Here is a 17826-nt window from a genome sequence, read left to right on the forward strand (position 1 = left end):
TCTGCTAAAAAAGATCATTGCAAAGATATAGATGAAAAGAGAACACCAAGAGACAAAATATACATTCACTCTTGAATCCTAAATGAATGAATAAATTGGAAAAATAGGTGGGAACATAAGTTATAATAATTTTTTTTGACACAATTGAGGACTTAGATTGACACAATTTCTAGATGATCATATAATGAAATGGGCATGTGAGTAGAAAGAAATTAGAAAGAAACTACGTAGAAATGAAGTTATGAAATGGATGATTTTGGAGTACTCAATATAGATACTCAACTTTTAGTATGCACATAGCATCATTCAAGATCAAATGGGTGTGTAGTATTATGTACAGTGATACAAGACCCTCCCTCTTCCTTTTCCCTTTCTTCCTTCTCCATTGAAAAAGATCATTGTAGAGACGTAGATCACAAGGGCACAACAAGAGATAAAATATATATTTGTAAGGAAACTTGTAACAAAAATTATAACTGTTTCTACAAAACTCGTAATAGATCTAAAATAAACATGTAATTAAAATCCACATGCAAGAGAATAGACAACATACCCACAAAAATGTGACACAAGATATACCCTAGGAAACTCTCATTTAGGAAAAAAAATAGTCTCCAAAAACATCCATCACCATGTATTATTCAACAAAAACACCATTGCAATACAACCATGGAAGTCTTCAAAGCCACAACCACAACCAAGAAATCCATGTGAACAAGCATGAATCCACACATCTCATGCCATGCTTCCAATCATCATAAATGCTCCATTGGCTAACTTGTCAAGCCTTGTCTTGCTCAACTTTGCTTTTTCCCTTTTGTCTTTTTTCATAAAACAACTACCCTTGTGGCTACTTATATAGTAGCAAGTCCCACAAAACCACCAATTGGTATTACATAAATCATGTGCTACCTAACCCATTGACCCCACATTTAATGTTGAAAATTTAATTATTTTTTCCTAATACTAAATAATTACATGAAATATTATCACAATCCTACAATACAAATCATCAAGTATATCCCATAGAAATCTTTACATATTGGATGTACATCTAGGTGCAACATTACATAATAAAATAAAATAAAATAATTTAACAATATTATGCAATGTGTGCAACACCCATTATCTCAAAAATCTTCCACTTGTTGTATACATTACATAGGGTCAATCCGTAGCCACATAAATGAATAAGGAAATAATTCTTCCTAAGACATCCACCATCATGGACCAAAGTCACCATGTTCTCCATCCTGGTACTTACAACAAAATCAAAGTATTCAACATCTCAAACATGAATGAAACCACCTCCTATTATGCCACTACCACTAGACATACATAGAAATCATCCAAAGAGAAAACCACCCAACCTATCACATTAGAAGATCATAAAATCCTATACCAACTAAAATGCCAAGCATAAAAAATCTGATTTAAAGGTAATTGCATATATCCGTAGTATTCAAAATATCCATAATTAAAATAACACCCACAACAAGTGCCAACCCATCCAACTATCCATACCTCCAAAGGTATACCAAGTGAATCTCACATCATTAACACATCTAATCTGTAACCTATAATCACAAGTCTCAAGAGCAATACTTGCCACATATATACCAAGAAGCTCCCATAATAAAAGATAATGTCAAATCTATAACCAATCCACTCACAACATCTCAAAGAAGTGAACCCATATAGTATCAAGGACATCCAGAATACATAAACCAAAAATCTGCAAGAATAACTCTCATAACAAGTCTCCAATGCTCTCCCAAGTTCTCCAAAACCAACAAAAGAAAGAGATAAATGAATAACCATGTCATCTCTCACATGACATACATGAGCACAAACAAGTGATCATAATCTCTAACCAGTCTCAAATTCAATGAAAGTGAAATTGAACATCCAAGAAGATAACCAAGACCAAATAGAAACTATGCAAATAATAACCTGTATCATTTTCTTCTACACACACCGCTGATCTCCTCCTTAAAACCCCAACCAAGAAGTCAAAACAACACCCAAAACCATACCATATAACTAATCACGGATGTAAGCCTCTCACAACAAGATCAAACTCATAAACCATTCCTAAACCAAGGAATAACCATTTCTAATCCAAGGAATAGTCTCAATATAAAACCATCTCCCAAACTCAACCAACATAAAAACAACATATGCACAAGGAGAGACCCAATGCTAAACCATCTCTAAAATGAACCCTCTAAAATTAAGTAATTTACCATAGCTCAAGATCCATATCCATGAAAGATAAACATAAATATAATGCACCTAAGAGTAACAATGGGCTATACCTCTCAAGTAGAAAAGTTGCCGAGCAGACCAAAAGTGGGGAATGAGAATGCTCATCAAGATATCTAAGTCTCCAACCAAGACTCAACTAAGAAAAATCTCCTCTCAAGTCCATATCAAGTGAATGCCCCTCAGACTTCCTGCTGAAACCATCAATTGTCCCAACAAATATATCTCTAATCACAAGAGAAATCAACATCACCACTGTCTCTAAATATCCATGAGTACTTGTAACCAATCAATCTATGCCAACTCCAAATGCAATGTAGCAATATCATAAAGTATTCAACTTATGATCAATATACTCAATACCAAGAAACTAAACCAAGATCAATGTCAAAGTTTCAACCATGGCCTCAAGAACATAAACATGACAACATGATCTGAAACATCTCAACTAAAGAGATGCCATGCTCCATTTGAAAATACCATAATATGTCAAAACTCTAAACGTGTATCAAGAGTATACCATGAAATAATAATGAAACCATCCTAACTCCAAGGATAACATGCCAAATGAAAGTATAAAGCACACATTTACTAAGAACCCCATAAGTCTTCAAGATGCAACCGTCTCCACACACCATGAAGAAAACCATCTCTGCATACCATGAAGAATCATCTCCCCATACCATGAAGATAACAAGTATACCATGCAAATGTCAAAGATGCTTCTGCAACAACAAGATCTAATACATACCTCCAACATCTACAAACACTCAATAAATATATTGATGCCAAAAATTTCCACTCAATTGTGGTACCGAGTCTCCCATGGCATCATAAAATCCATCTCCTATATGAAGATCTCCTAGATCTACACTCACACAACCAAAGTGTCAGTACCAAGTGAGACCAAGATCTCCAACACAAGAAGATACAAACCAAAAACTAATCCTGCATTGTCAGTTCATCATTGTCACAAGCTCCCATTAAAACGTGTATTCAAGCTATCCATGACATCATGATGACAAAACCATCTTCTAACCATGAGAATAAACCAAAGTATCAAACTATCAAAAAAATCAAAGTGCACATCATGAGCTCTTCAAAAGAAACCAAATAACCATGATCCTCAACCAAGAAGATATACCATCATAACCAAATAAAAAATTCAAACCAATGAACATCAAGGATGTACCTGTATATCCAATCATATCGTGCCAAAATCTATAGCACCATGATCACATCCATGAACCAAGCAACTAACTTTCGATGTGTCCAACCTATCAACATAAATAGTCAACCACAATCATCCACCATGACTATACCTAGTAACATATCAACCCTTCTATATGAAGAAAAATTAAAAAAAATGTGACTTGGGGCATAGACAACCCAAATCTAAGCCACCAATTTGAATATGCATCAATAATATTGAAAGATCAATGGGCAAAGACAACCCATAAGCAAACTACAAATGCAACCTCGTATAGATTGCTTACAACACTACACAATTTGTAGACCCAATAAGTCATCATACATATCCAAACTAAACAATGATAACCATATTATCACGAAACCAATATGAAATATGAATTGAGTATACAATGACATCAAATGTAAATCTCCAAAATATACAATATCATAAACTCACAATGTTACCATAGTCAATATATATCATAAATTGTTCAGATCAATATATCACCAAATAAATCATGCCTAACCTACACCAAATCTAAATCAATGTATAGAGCTCTCTAAGAGCTTTCTGTTGACTACTCGAAGTCCAAAATTAGACTCTGTATGCCCAAGTTGTGCCATGATCTGTGCTCAAATAAACAACATCTAAATTTCAGACTCTTAAAACCTGAAAATATGTCAAAATCATAGAACCAAACCTACACAAAGTTGTATTGTTTTGAATTAGCTTTCCAACACCTATAAGAAATCTAAAATCTGATATCCTGAAAGAAAGTTATGGTTGTTTTACCAAGACAAACTTTTTACCATTTTTTGATTTTTCATTTTATTTTATTTTTTTGTGGCAAAAATTCTAATGAAATTAAATTTGATAGTCATCATGGGCTAAAAATTAAAAAGCTTTGCATTTCTCTTCACATGGTCAAACTAGGGCATATTATATATCAAAATTTATAGAAACATTGACCTAGATCCAATTGCGAGGTCTGTTTTTACCTAGGAGGTCATTTATGCAAGCTCCCCCTAAAACCCTCATTTAAATGAAACATCCAAAAAAAATTATTTGTCTAACAATTTCACATGCCCAAAATCTACCAACATCTCATCATAACAAAAAACCCACAACCCTCATATCTGTAATAAACAAGTCATATATCTTGCCCTCTCTTTTATCCTCTTATGCATTCCCATAGATTCAATCTAGGGTTACAACAACAAAACCATAGCTCTGATACCACTTGTAACAAAAATTATAACCATTTCCACATAACCCATAATAGATTTGAAATAAATATGTAATTGAAATCCACATGCAAGAGAATAGACAACATACACACAAAAATGTGACACAAGATATGCCCCGAGAAACCCTCATTGAGGGAAAAACTCAGCCTCAAAAAACATCCATCACCATGCATTATTCAGAAAAAACACCATTGTAATACAACCATGGAAGCCTTCAAATCCATAGCCACAATCAATCAATCTATGTGAAATACCATGAATCCACACATCCCATGCCTTGCTTCCAATTGTCATAAATGCTTCCTTGACTAACCTGTCAAGCCTTATCTTACTCACATTCATTTTTGCCTTTTTTTTTTTTTTCATACAACTACCCTTGTGACTGCTTATATAGTAGCAAGTCCAACAAAACCACCAAGTGGTATTACATAAACCATGTGCTACCTAACCCATTGACCCCACATAATATTGGACATTTAATTCTTTTTTCCTAATACTAAATAATTATATGAAATATTATCACAATGTTACAATACAACTCATCGAGTATATCCCATGGGAATATTTACATATTGCACGTACATCTAGGTGAAACATTACATAATAAAATAAAATAATACAATTTAACAATATTATGCAATGTATGCAACACCCATTATCTCAGCAATATTCACTCCTAAATCGTAAATGAATCAACGAATGAATTGAAAAACTAGGTTGAGGCATAAGTTATAACACAATAAACCAAAATTTAATGACTTTTAGTTTCCCTTCCATTCCCTCAGCTCAACAAAAGCTGCCATTATTTTCACTAACAAGGGGTAAGATTACAAAGAATGAACAAAAATTTCAATCTATACCTGGTTTCTTTTCAACCCTATGATTTAATAACCTTAGGGAGATCAAATCTTATCAATTCAAATGGAAATTTCATTCACCTTACACATCAATGTTCATCGGTTGCCCTGAGACTTTTATTCTTCGTAGCTTCCACTATTTGGGTTTTGCACACGATCAATTTGGGTTCAAGGTTAAAATGATTTATGTATTTTCCTTTTTTCTCTTATATTTTTGACATTGTTGAAATACCAATGAGACTGTTAAAATATGGATGACAATGGGGAAACTTAAAAAAAAAAAGAAAAATTCACTTTATAACATCTTTGCCATTGAAAAATGACCCTAAATGTAGCAATGAATATATATTGTTGCATCTCTATAAAAAAAATGTACCAACAATATGTATCAGGATCTCATGTAGCTGGTTATGAGGCTCATATGCCTCCTCCGTCCCTAAGTGGTGGTTTAGATGGCACACCCATTGAACTCTATGAAGACCCTTGCATCAGTCATACAACTAGATGTAGTCCTCTTACTAAAATCATGCACCTTCTGACATGATGTCATGATAAAGTTGTTCATAATATGCTCCTCCCTAACTTCTCTAGTCTCTCACCTCTATGCTAAGAAGGTCTCCTAGAAAACATAAGCCATGTAAGACACCATGGATGTCTGCAATGTCATCTCACATTTAACCCTGCACTCCTCAACCTAGTGTTGATATAAGTCCCTTTCCATAGTCAATGCATTAATTTGTCACTAGCTCTCATTTAGCTAGTCATATGCCTCCACCATACCAGTACGAATTTCTATCATAATGAACTCTTTAGTGTCCACCCTTTCATAGAGAAGGTCTAAATGTTGATTGAGAACTATCTACCCTCACCTTCTCTATCTATCTCCTCCTGAATATGGGTGACCTCTACCTCCTCATTGTTTATCTTGGTCATCTCTTCTTCTAATAGATCCTATAATCAAGCCACCTCTATTTGAAAATTATCCCTCTTGACCACTATGTGTCATGATCCTCATGTCTAATGTCATGATCCATGTCATGGTCCTTATACTAGCCAGGTCAATTGTGTAGGGGGGATATTATCCCACTCTTTGTACTTGTTGATGCATTTGGTACCCCCTCTTGGTGGGTTGACTCCCTCATCATCATCTTCATCACCCCTTCCAATCATCTCCTCCACCACTTGCTCAATCCTCATCAATTCTCAACTTTTGATCTTCACATGTTTGTCCTAGGACTGTGAGTCTTATTGGCCAATGAACATCCCACCACTACACATGTAGGAATCACCCCCACACCTCTAACCTAATCCTAGCTCCACTGCCAAGGAATCTCAATAATTTTCATCCATGATGGGTACATGTTGGGGAGATCTACACCAATGCCCCATTAGACACCACCTCTCTAGTCACCATTGGATTAGCAAACAAGTCACATATTGCATCCTAAATTATCCCAAACTACCACTGTACCCTAGATGACATATTAGTGTGATCATATAAGAAATCCTACCAATCATCCAATAATCTGTCTATGCAAATTGGACATAGTAAATGACAACCTAACCTTCCTCTTTGTAATCTACCTATTCTCAGTTCTTGCATTAACATGACTCACAACCTACATAGAGTGTCCAATCAAACCCTATCATCTCATCCAGTGCTTGATGCGAATGGCCAACTAAATTTTATCTACACACATTGGCTCATATGGTTGCTTTGTCTTATACAAACAAATGGGAAGCACCACAAAAATATGCTCCTAGGACCAAACAAGGAGTGCCATTCTAGCCCCTATAGTAAGTACACATATGCAGATCATGATATACCTAACCTAGAAGAGTATAACCTAGCAATACATATCCCCCTCATCCTCTAATATATGCCTTTGGACTTTGTCTTATCCCATCAAAAAACCTCACCCTATGTGATCGAGTATCATACACCCTCTTATAAGTCTTCCTAGATATTAGGCTAATTGTGGAAATTATGGCCTCTCTGCCATCATGTTGCTCAATGCATCCACTGTTGATTGGTCACAATCTCATTTGCAAACCACATGAAATAAGTCTCCATATAGGAACCTGATCCTTCTTGTAAGTACTAAGTAATGAGTCCTTTGATAGGAATGTAATACATCTAATAAGCTTGGTTGGGTCATACTGTAATCAGTGTTAGCATATGGCAATTTCATAATTTGGTCTTGGGAGATAACTATGTGGTGTTGTGTGTCATATGGATTAGAGAGCATGGATTAGGTTATGGAACATGTTTTAATGTTTTTAATTGCTATAAACTTGTATTAGGTGTTGTGTGTACCTTACAATTGGTTTATGTGATGATTTACGCATAGGGAAGTCGTAACAAGATGACCTACTTGTATAAATGAAGGTAAATCCTTTATTGTAATGTAAGGTAAATATGCACATAGAGCACATGTGATTGATGGAAGAAAATTTAGAGAAAATTTGAAATTAGATCCGATGAGTTGATAGAGGTATGAGAGGAATATATAATTATTCATTATGTACTTCAATGGAATTGTAAAGGCAATTGAGTTGTTAAGCAATCGATTCATATTCTGGATAGTAAGTCCTTGAAGGTGGATTTAACCTTCTGCCTTTGGATAGTGAGTCCTTGAAGGTGGCTTTAACATTCACTCTTCAAGTAGTGTGCTCAAGGAGTGATCCTTTTTTTCTCATCAACTTCGTATAGGGTTGAAGGACCTTTTAACATGGGTTATATCCTTTAATAGGGACTTGTCCTTTAAAAGGGACTTATACACTAGATGTATTATACTGATTCCTAAAAAATATCATTTTTATACTAGTGCATGACATTGTGGGTGTCATCCCCATCAGGGTTTCTCTTAACAAGGTTTTCCCAAAAAAAAATCTCATGCATTAGGGTGTTGGTTTATATCTTGTTCATCTTGTTTTTCACTGCTATATTCTTTATTGCTGATTTGGTTGAAAAGTATAAAATTTATAAATATCACACACAAGTGATAAGAATTGCATCCTCAATCATCTCAAAACACATTTGCACCCTAGACGACATATACTATGTGACTATATAAGAAATCCTACCAATAATCCAATAATGCATATGTGCAAATTGAGGGTAGCAAAAGTTAATCTATCCATCCTCTTTGTAATCTATCTATGCTCGATCCTAAAGTCCTTAGGACTCATAACCTACATAGGGTGTCTAACCAAACTCTATCATTGAATTTAGTGCTTGACACCAATAACTAATTAACTCTGTAGATCCATACTAGATAGGTGGTCTATAGCTACATGCATATAAATTGTATGGTTGTCTTGTCTCAAGTAGATGATGGCATACGTCACAAAAATATGCTTCTATACCAAAACATGAAGTAGTGCCCCTCTGACACTCATAATCCCACCCTTTCAGTAGGAACACATATGTAAATCATCATATCCATGACCTAGGAGTGCATAACCCCAAAAATACATCTACTCCCATCCTTTAACATATGGACCAACACTTTGGCCTAGCCCATTAGGAAGCCTCGCCCAACGTGATCAGACATCATATGCCCTCTCACAAGTCCTAGATATTGTTGGAAAGTTGGCTAAGGTAAGCAATTAGATGTTGTAATTAATGACAACACTAGTATCAAGGTTTCTCATGATTAAGAAATTTTATTGGTATTGTATTATTGTGAAGAAAATTTCAAAGTATGTTTGAGAATAGCAGTAAGTAGTAGTACTATTTACATTAGCAAGCTTCACCAAAAGTAGGTATAAGGTCATAATTTTGGAATATGAAAAAATAGTGAATGCAATGATGTAATTATGTTCACTACTATTAATATGACAGTTCATATGATTTTTTTTTGAATGATTGGAAGAGAGCTTGTTATCGCAAAGACATAGTACACATGAAAGAATGGATAGTTTGGCTAAGGTATAGAATTGTCTTGACAATTCAAGGACTTAGCAATGTAGTGATGACACCCTAGATCATTAGCCTCACTTTAAAGATTGTGATAACAAGTTTTGGATACGTGTTAGTTTATCAAGCCCATTGAGAAAGCATTTAAGGAAAAGGGTATAAAGGGAGAACTTTTTGATATGTTGATATAGGTATGATTATGTTATGCAAGCTTTGAAAAATGCTAGAATATATATATGTTTTGATGTTCAAAGAAGAGAAGAGGCTATATGGGCATGATCAGATGTGAGGAAAACACAAGGACTAATCAGATATTTAATATACCAGTATAGTTAGTTTTGGTAAAGCCTTTATACCACTTGTATAAGTTGTATATTACTGTAAGAGTTATGAGCTCATTTGGTATTATAACTCCTAATAGGGTTGAGGCCTCTAACAAGGTCAAGTTCTCTAACAAGGACACATGTACTACATGTAATGTAATAGACCTTTAATAGGGTCAAAACCTCTTACAAGGTATTTTTGATTAGTGCATCATTTTGTGGGTACTATCCCCCCTAGGCTTTCCCTAGTTCAAAATATGGTATTATGAGTTTCTTTGTGGGATGTTATTTATTGCTATTCAATTTATTTGTTTATGCATGTATATGATTAATTGTTGAAATCCAAAGTTGGACAAAAAGTGTTGGAATACTGATTCACTCCCCTCCTCGCCCCCCCACTAAGTACTCCCTATTTCTAAAAATTGGCATCAGAGCACAGTTACTTAGAAGAAGTCTAACAACTTGAGGGAGATCATAATGGATACAATAGATTTACAAAGGAGCTATGGAAACTCTTGTGGAATTAGATTAGGCTAATGATGAAAAAGAGAGATTGAAGAACAAGCTTAAGGATGCACAAGATTACATCAACTAGAAGATGAAAGGTTATATTGAAACTCCAAGAACAAAAAAGGAAAGATCTCTTTGATCAAATCAAAGATTTAGATTTGGTCATCAAATTGAAGATAGAAAATGAGGTTCTTAAGCTTGAACTTAAAGTCACATGATTGAAGATGACCAAGATGTTAGAACCTGATGTATATCTAAAAGATAAGATTACTGAACTAAGCACTCAAGTTACCAAGGTGAGATCAAAACTTGATGATTCAAAGTTTAAGTACATCGAACTTGAGAAATACAATAACATTGTGAAAGGAGAACATGTTCATACCAAGCTACATCTTGACAAGTTATATTTAGGTACAAATAAATTTGATGAACAACTAATGACACGTAAACCTAAGAATATATGAAAGGTTTGGATACATTGAAGGAGAATCTTATAAAGAGTCAAGGATAACAATTGATCATGAACCTCAACATGAACCTAATCAATCATCAAATTAGATTGAGCAACCTAAAGAATAGAGGAAAACATTTAAAGGCATATATTATGCATGCAACATGTATGGACATGTGAAGAAGGATTGCAAAGGTAACATGGATATGAAACTGTTTACTGGATATTGTTTTAATTTCTTTTTTTATGGACATAAATCACATTAATTTAAGAAGCCTAATCAAAGATCTAGTGTAAGAACAAATTAGGACTAACATGAAAATAAGAAGACCTTTGAGAATGAAAAATATTTTCAACAATGGAGTCATATGCTACAAATGCAACGACTTTAGACACACAACCAAGATTGCATATTGCAAGTTAATCAGTTTGGACCAAGGTATGTAAATTCAGTCATTAGATGTCATAGTTACAACAATTTGGGGCATACAACAAGATTATGTAGACTCAATGGATTTGTTAATATATTGAGAGCACATAATGACAGAAGAAATAACTATGGTAGATGAAGAAATGTAAATGCTCACAAATTACAATATGAGAGCATAAATAAGATGTTTGTGAGAGAAGGAAGTGTTGCAAACAAAAAGGTATGGAGAAAAAAGAACATGAGTGTGCAAAGAACAAGGTAGATGCAATGCCTAACATTGAACCTTCTACTTCAGCCTAAATAGTTATTATAGAAAAAATTGATGAGTAAAGGTATGCAAAGTTAACTACATATATGATAGACATTATAGATCCTACATATGAGTTTGGAGATGTTAATTTAAAGAATTAGAAGATCGATGTGAGTTTTTACATATTATGTGAGTTCTATGAACTTTATGTACTTGCACAAAATGCATTTATTGCTAAAGTATTTGACTAAGGATTTAAGGAAAATAATTGTGTTATTCATCACCATTTGAGCATCTTGAGATCATAGAGAGCCTTGAGCAAGGAAGTAGAGTGAATTGGAGGCATTTGAGAAGATTTCAATGGATTCCCTAGCGTAAACATAAAGATGCATTAATCTTATTGTGAAGTTGTTTCAAGCACCTTCTTGTAGTTATCCTTGAAGGTATAAGCAATGGATAAGAATTAGTTATATAATGTCAAAGAGAGGCCTAGATATCAGTTTAAGAAAAACCCTTTTATATCAATGGAGGATGACCCTTCTGGTTCATTTTTGCAAACCCCAAAAGGAGTCTTACATGTAAAATAGATTAGGGTTTACATTCATTGCAAACTAGAATCAATTGCAAATGAAGATATAAGGTAAAATTTGAAGAAAATTTACAATTCAAACAAAACCCTGAAACCTATGTATGCACACCTTCAAAATCTAAATATATTACAGTATGTTGACTATAAGGAATTTGAGGAGCTCGAATGGATTAGGATTGTACTTCGAAGAATTCATTACTAGATGTTTTGGCTAGGAGACAAACCCACTATGATCACAAAAAAGTTAATTCACCTTGTGACCGAACTTGACAATGTTGACATTATACCAGTGACAACTAAATTGTCAAATAAAGAGATTGAGAAGAACACATGAATCGAATGGGATACGAGAGATATGACCCTCTCATATATTAGACAAACTAATATAAGGATAGTTGCAAAGATCTGTGGATATAAAATGCACTATAGCACTAGGCATAATTTAATTTCAACATGAGTAATATAAACTACCTATAAGATGGTTATTGAAAAGGAACACTATGATATATGTGAGATACTTAGACAATAATTATTTGAAAATGTAAGGAGAATAAAACATGGCAAGGACCAACCTTTCAGATTTGAATCACTGATATTATATATTTTCTTTCATATGGTGCAACCATTTTCTAATATGCATCCACATACATGGACAAATGATAGATGTACAATGGATTCAATCACTGAGCACTACAATATGCAATAAAATTGTGACATAACATATGTGTTTGGAATGTTTAAAGGATTCCAAAGAAAAATATTATGACAATGAGTTGATATGACAGGACAAATAAGTGACTGATAAGGATCAAGAATATAATCAGACTTAAGGAGAAGACCAAGGATAGAAATACATGGACATTGATCAGTCAAAGTTGTCATCTATGCAAATGAAGATAAATCTTCATTTCCTATAGAAGATGATCGTAAGAAAGTGGGAACTACATCCACATCCAGTACGCTTGAACAAAGATTAGATGAGAAAAAAGATGTCACAATTTTGAAAGAAAAAGTAATTGCTACACAAGCTATACCTAGTACTTCATTTTCAACATTGTTAGCAAGTAGAAGTTTAAGTGAGGATAAAAATAAGTTAGTGAAAGAGGATATGGATAAAGATGCATTCATGCAAATATCATCGTTTGCATATGCTAAGGCAAAAGAGCAATTTGAGAAGATATCAAAGAAGCATGTCAAGATTCTTGAGAAGGCATTGAATAGGTTACAAAAACCCTTATCTACCCCTACACCATTGCCATGAAATAATATTGAAGATGACTTAAGAAAGGTAATTGATAATTAAGATTCTTGTTATGCTTTACTGTCAAAATCAACTAAAGTTAGATCAAAGAGGAATTTGAGTTTGCATGGTCCCACAAAGTTTGTGCAAAAATAGCTAATGACATCTAAGTAATAGATGAGTTCACAAAGGATATCAGAGGATGCATTAAGTAGGATAAGAAGATCTACATTGCTTGTACTAGGTCAAACAAGTATGTAGAAGATGTCATTAAGTGTATCAAAGAGGACGAGGAAAAGATACAACAACTAGCTATTTAATTTGAGAAGAAAAATGTGAGTGTTACTAAGATGGACAAGACAAATAGTAAAACTTATGATACCATCAATATACTTCAAAGAGACAGGAACAAAATATTGGGGAGATTTACCTTGTAGAGAAGTCTTGTAACTCCCAAATTGGATATGTTGCAAAAGGAACTTGTAACATTAGAACCTTTAAAGAAAATTTATGAGTCTTTTACACCATTGGACCTTAATGGAGAAGAGATAACAACATATGCTATTTGTGTTATCACTCAAGTAGCAGAATCAACGAAGAAGACATGTGATACAAAGTATAAGACTTTGAGGAGAAAATTTGTAGATATTCTGAGGTATGTGAACTAAGAAGATTAACACTACAACTTTGATTTGTATACAGGTAAACTCACCTTTGCCATTGATGTCAAAGGAGGAGTGAGTATATAGTTAAAAATATATTAAGGGGAATAAGTAAATATGTACAAAGAGGGAGTAAGCAAATAAAAAAGAGGACAATCACATATCTATAAGGAAGATAAGGTTTTGCATGATCAAATTTTTGAAGTTTTTGAGATTTTGATACTTAACTAATTTTTCACTAAGTGTTGCCATTAGTACCAAAGGGAGAGATTATTGGCAAGTTGGATAAGGTAAGTAGTTACATGTTATCATTAATGACAACACTAGTATCAGTTAAGGTCACTCATGATTAAGAAAAAGTTTTGGTATTGTATTATGAAGAAATTGTCTTAGTATATTTAGGAATACCAGTCAACAATCATACTATTTGAGTCAGCAAGCTTCACTGGAAGTAGATATAAGGTCACAATTTTAGAATATGAAAGAATAGTGAATGTATATGTTGTAATTACATTCACTAATATTACTATGACAACTGGTATGAGTTTTGGTTGAATAATTGGAAGGCAATATGTTAGCAGAGAGGCAAAGTACAAGGGAAATAATGGATAATTTCATGGCTAGGGTATTGAATTGTCTTGACAATGCAATTGAGCAATGTAGGGATGACTTCCTATGTGTTTATCCTCACTTAGCAGATTGTAATAACCAGTTTTGGAAATGTGTTACTTGATTTATTAGGCCGATTAAACAAGAGTTTAAGGAATAGGGTATAAGGGAGATCACTTTGATATGCAAAGATATTCATGATTACACTATTGTATGATTATGTTATGCTAGAATATATATGTTTTGATGGTCAAAGAAGAGAAGAGGATATATGGGCATGATTAGATGTGAGGAACATACAAGGAGTAATTAGATATTGAAGATATCAGTATAATCAATTTTGGTAAACCCTGTATACCATTTGTATATTGGTGTAAGAGTTATGGGCTTATTTGGTATTACAACTCCTAATAGGGTTGAGGCCTCTAGAAAGGTCAAGTCCTCTAACAAGGAAAAATGTTCTATATGTAATGTAATAGACTCTTAACATGGTCAAAACCTCTTACGTGATATTTTTATATTAATGCATCATTTTGTGGGTAACATCCCCATTGGAGTTTTCTCTTGGTCAAGGTTTCCCTAGCTAAAAAAAATGGTGTTATAAGTTTCTATGTGGGATGTTCTTTATTGCTACTAAGTTTATTTCTTTATGCATATTTATGATTAACTACTGACATCCAAAGTTGGGCAACAAGTATTGGAGTACTGATTCACAACCTCTCAGTATTCCCTATTTCTAATAGATTTAACGTTAATCATGGTAACTATGGCCTCTTTATATCATTTTTTCTCATGGCATCCACTCTTGATCAGTTAGGATCTCATCCATAGATAATCTAAAACAAGTATCCATATAGGGATTTGATTTATCTTGTACTTAATTGGGGATCAGTTCTTTGATGAGACTATGGTATATCTGCTATACATCCAATAGAGTAATGGTGGTCTCACTCATCAAAAAGTGAAAGCTAGATGTTGGTCTTATGTCATTGGTCTATCAATGTAGTCATGAGCGTGTTATGAACTCTTACTCTCAACCATAAGTGCACATGCTCTAAACCACACAATGCCACTTGCCCTCCACTCTTGTAGTGTTAACCTCTCTCCAACCACCATAGTCTCCAACTAGGACTCCCATGATCCAAAAGATATGACAACATCTTGCAAAAAACCAGTGTCATGTTAGCCATATCTTCTAAGACTATTTTACCCATTTCTTAAACCTAGTTGGGGCATGATGTTGTCTATTCCCCCCCTGATCTTGCAATTGGTCCAACCTTAGCTACCTAGCCTCCTACCTTAATTGACATATACGTTGATCCATGGGTGGAGACATGGATTGATATATACACTAATCCATGGACAAAAATGCAGAATACATATGTTGATCTGCAAATTGAGTCTCTAATCACCCTCCTTGATCAACTTGGTAGATCATTGTCCCCACATAAAACTATTGATAAATAGTCGTTTGCACATCCTACCCAATTATCCTTGCAGACGACAAATAGTGGATCCAAGAATAACTTTAGTGGCTAATCTCACTCATTGGGGACCCCAAATTTGGCTAATGCTTTTGCACTTTTGAGGTGGCCATGTTGCCTACACTTTTTTTCTTTTGAAAATTGGGTCCCATGTTTAGGCGAATCACCAATAATAAAACATAAGTATTTGTATTTTAGTGATGACTACTAATGAAATCTAATTTTTCCATGCAATAAATTAAAAAAATTCGTCTACAAATTTTCAAAACTTGTCTTAGTCAATTGTCACATTTGCCAATATTTGGTAAAAATTGAAGTTAAGTTATAGGTTAAGTGTGTATATTTGACATGTGTCTCTATTTCAGAGACTTTCGATGGAACTTTCTATCCTTTTTCACTTTGGACCGACATAATTTTGATTGGGGACACATCTTTATTTCAGGAACTTTCTTTTAAACTTGGTATCCTATTAAAAGTTCGGCCCAATATCTGGTATAGGCTATTGATCTAGGATCATCCAAAAGTTATAAATAATAGGGGTGTTGCCCCAAATCACCATTCAATAATTTGGAGGGGAAGTTGATGATAAAATTGAGCAAAATTTACCTTCAAGTTTGATAATAAATTAGGCTCCATATAGTAATAATAATAATAAAATCATGGTTTCTAGGTATGTGTACTTATGACTCAATTTTCTTCAATAATGAAAGATTCACCAAGATTTTATAGAATTTTCATATGATTGAAAAAAAAATAACCAATAAAATTAAAAATTTTCCTACTTAAAAAAAAGCGCCAATAAAAATAAATTTTGTTTCCCTGAACTAATGTTTGATTTACTAAAAATTTATACTTCTTTTGAAAGGGGGGTTTCTTAAAGTTATCCCTGAGCAGACCATTGTTTGCTCCCCACTACGTAAATAATAGGGGTGCTACCCCAAATCACCATTCAATGATTTCGAGGGGAATTTAATGATAAAATTGAAAAAAATTTACCTTGAAGTTTGATAATTAATTAGGCTCCATATAGTAATAATAATAAAATCATGGTTTCTAAGTGTGTGTAGTTATGTCTGCAACTTTCTTCAATAATGAAAGATTGACTAGGATTTTATAGTTTTTCATATGATTAAAAAAATTAACCAATAATTTTTTTCCTAAAAAAAAAGTGCCAATAGAAACAAATTTGTTCCTCTGAACTAATGTTCGATTTTCTAAAATCTTACAGAAGGGAGGTTTCTTAAAGTTATCCCTGAGTCAATCGCTGGAATCTCTCTCTCTCTCTCTCTCTCTCTCTCTCTCTCTCTCTCTCTCTCTCTCTAGTTTTTGCACAATGTTTATGTGAAATTGACACTTCTTAGGGCCTCCAATGCTCATTTTCTATCCCAAACCCCACTTTTTCATCCCACTTTCTCTTGTCTATCCCATGAGTCATGTAAATGTCCACCTTTTTCTCTCTAAATCCTATTTCTCTTCTCACATCCCTTTTTTGAAAAAATGCTCAATTTTTTAATTTTATTTTTGCATCATTTTCTCGAGGATGCACACTCCTTTATCGCTGTTTCCCTGATACGACTTCTAGGGTCCCTTTTCTCTCTAGGGCATCATATTTTTAATGTGACATCATTTTCAATACCACATCCAAGAGGCGCAAAATGTAGATGCTTAAAATTATATATATAAATTAATTAAATTTTATTTAACTAATGCTTCTTAGTGCCATCATAATTAATTAAGTATTGTTGCCATGTTCTTTTATTTGTTTAGTTAAATAAATTCTCTAGTGAATGTATTT

At 33.7% G+C, this 17826-nt stretch overlaps 1 protein-coding gene across 5 annotated transcripts in view; it reads right to left on the reverse strand.

Moving 5' to 3' along the window:
* Positions 1–1001: 1001 nt before the first annotated feature.
* Positions 1002–17826, reverse strand: part of LOC149579640 (Metallopeptidase M24 family protein) — a 290429-nt gene continuing 273604 nt past the window's right edge. The window contains exons 14-18 of one of the 5 annotated variants that reach the window (XR_016352550.1): positions 3458–3542; positions 3017–3133; positions 2852–2917; positions 2319–2456; positions 1002–1253 (exon numbers count right to left, since the gene is read on the reverse strand). The gene's annotated coding sequence lies outside the window, so the exon portion shown is untranslated. Of the gene's footprint in view, positions 1260–2318; positions 3134–3457; positions 3543–17826 lie in introns of all 5 variants that reach the window. The other 4 variants (XR_016352548.1, XR_016352549.1, XR_016352546.1 and 1 more) reach the window with 4 other exon arrangements.

This window comes from Cupressus sempervirens, chromosome 1, assembly GCF_028749045.1.
Source record: "Cupressus sempervirens isolate cs-2001-9-10 chromosome 1, ASM2874904v1, whole genome shotgun sequence".
In the NCBI taxonomy this organism is placed as follows: domain Eukaryota; kingdom Viridiplantae; phylum Streptophyta; class Pinopsida; order Cupressales; family Cupressaceae; genus Cupressus; species Cupressus sempervirens.